Source organism: Topomyia yanbarensis, chromosome 1 (genome assembly GCF_030247195.1).
Source record: "Topomyia yanbarensis strain Yona2022 chromosome 1, ASM3024719v1, whole genome shotgun sequence".
Classification (NCBI taxonomy): Eukaryota; Metazoa; Arthropoda; class Insecta; order Diptera; family Culicidae; genus Topomyia; species Topomyia yanbarensis.
Window position 1 is genome coordinate 110,491,604 of NC_080670.1, and position 2,500 is coordinate 110,494,103.

Sequence of the window (2,500 nt, forward strand, 5' to 3'; positions counted from 1 at the left end):
GAAAAAAGAATTTTTATTTTTGTTGTTCAAGGTGCATGAAACGTCGAGATTTGATGCAAACTCGAAAAAAAATTTGACGACTATTCACTTTTTGGATTTTGGCACATTTTTGCCTTTCTCATATAGAAAGGTTATGCAATCACTCTGAAAAACGTCAACCTAATCCCGGCCCGGAGGGCCGAGTGTCATATCCCATTCGACTCAGTTCGTCGAGATCGGAAAAAGTCTGTATGTGTGTGTGTATGTATGTATGTGTGTGTGTATGTGTGTGTGTATGTATGTGCGTATGTGTCAAATAATGTCACTCATTTTTCTCAGAGATGGCTGGACCGATTTGCCCAAACTTAGTCTCAAATGAAAGGTGCAACCTTCCCATCGGCTGCTATTGAATTTTGGATCGATCGGAATTCTGGTTCCGGAATTACGGGTTTCAGAGTGCGGCCACACAGAAATTTCTCATATAAACTATAGGAAAAATTTGAAAAAAGAATTTTTATTTTTGATGTTAAATGTGTTCAAGGTGCATGAAACGTCGAGATTTGATGCAAACTCGAAAAAAAATTTGACGACGATTCACTTTTTTGGATTTTGGCAAATTTTTGCCTTTCTCATATAGAAAGGTTATGCAATCACTCTGAAAAACGTCAACCTAATCCCGGCCCGGAGGGCCGAGTGTCATATCCCATTCGACTCAGTTCGTCGAGATCGGAAAAAGTCTGTATGTGTGTGTGTATATGTGTATGTATGTGTGTATGTGTGTATGTGTGTGTATGTGTGTGTATGTATGTATGTGCGTATGTGTCAAATAATGTCACTCATTTTTCTCAGAGATGGTTGGACCGATTTGCCCAAACTTAGTCTCAAATGAAAGGTGCAACCTTCCCATCGGCTGCTATTGAATTTTGGATCGATCGGAATTCTGGTTCCGGAATTATGGGTTTCAGAGTGCGGCCACACAGAAATTTCTCATATAAACTATAGGAAAAATTAAAAATAGAATTTTTATTTTTGATGTTAAATGTGTTCAAGGTGCATGAAACGTCGAGATTTGATGCAAACTCGAAAAAAAAATTTGACGACGATTCACTTTTTTGGATTTTGGCACATTTTTGCCTTTCTCATATAGAAAGGTTATGCAATCACTCTGAAAAACGTCAACCTATTACCGGCCCGGAGGGCCGAGTGTCACATCCCATTCGACTCAGTTCGTCGAGATCGGAAAAAGTCTGTATGTGTGTGTGTGTGTATGTATGTATGTGTGTGTGTATGTGTGTGTATGTGTGTGTGTGTATGTATGTGCGTATGTGTCAAATAATGTCACTCATTTTTCTCAGAGATGGCTGGACCGATTTGCCCAAACTTGGTCTCAAATGAAAGGTGCAACCTTCCCATCGGCTGCTATTGAATTTTGGATCGATCGGAATTCTGGTTCCGGAATTACGGGTTTCAGAGTGCGGCCACACAGAAATTTCTCATATAAACTATAGGAAAAATTAAAAATAGAATTTTTATTTTTGATGTTAAATGTGTTCAAGGTGCATGAAACGTCGAGATTTGATGCAAACTCGAAAAAAAAATTTGACGACGATTCACTTTTTGGATTTTGGCACATTTTTGCCTTTCTCATATAGAAAGGTTATGCAATCACTCTGAAAAACGTCAACCTAATCCCGGCCCGGAGGGCCGAGTGTCATATCCCATTCGACTCAGTTCGTCGAGATCGGAAAAAGTCTGTATGTGTGTGTGTATGTGTGTATGTATGTGTGTATGTGTGTATGTGTGTGTATGTGTGTGTGTGTGTATGTATGTGCGTATGTGTCAAATAATGTCACTCATTTTTCTCAGAGATGGTTGGACCGATTTGCCCAAACTTAGTCTCAAATGAAAGGTGCAACCTTCCCATCGGCTGCTATTGAATTTTGGATCGATCGGAATTCTGGTTCCGGAATTACGGGTTTCAGAGTGCGGCCACACAGAAATTTCTCATATAAACTATAGGAAAAATTAAAAATAGAATTTTTATTTTTGATGTTAAATGTGTTCAAGGTGCATGAAACGTCGAGATTTGATGCAAACTCGAAAAAAAAATTTGACGACGATTCACTTTTTTGGATTTTGGCACATTTTTGCCTTTCTCATATAGAAAGGTTATGCAATCACTCTGAAAATCGTCAACCTAATCCCGGCCCGGAGGGCCGAGTGTCATATCCCATTCGACTCAGTTCGTCGAGATCGTCTGTATGTGTGTGTGTATGTATGTATGTGTGTGTATGTGTGTGTATGTGTGTGTGTATGTATGTGCGTATGTGTCAAATAATGTCACTCATTTTTCTCAGAGATGGCTGGACCGATTTGCCCAAACTTAGTCTCAAATGAAAGGTGCAACCTTCCCATCGGCTGCTATTGAATTTTGGATCGATCGGAATTCTGGTTCTGGAATTACGGGTTTCAGAGTGCGGCCACACAGAAATTTCTCATATAAACTATAGGAAAAATTAAA

At 39.3% G+C, this 2,500-nt stretch overlaps 1 protein-coding gene across 1 annotated transcript in view; it reads left to right on the top strand.

The window, feature by feature from the left end:
* LOC131694260 (syntaxin-binding protein 5) overlaps positions 1 to 2,500 on the top strand; it is a 2,823,745-nt gene that overhangs the window by 1,583,627 nt on the left and 1,237,618 nt on the right. The gene's annotated exons all lie outside the window — the stretch shown is intronic.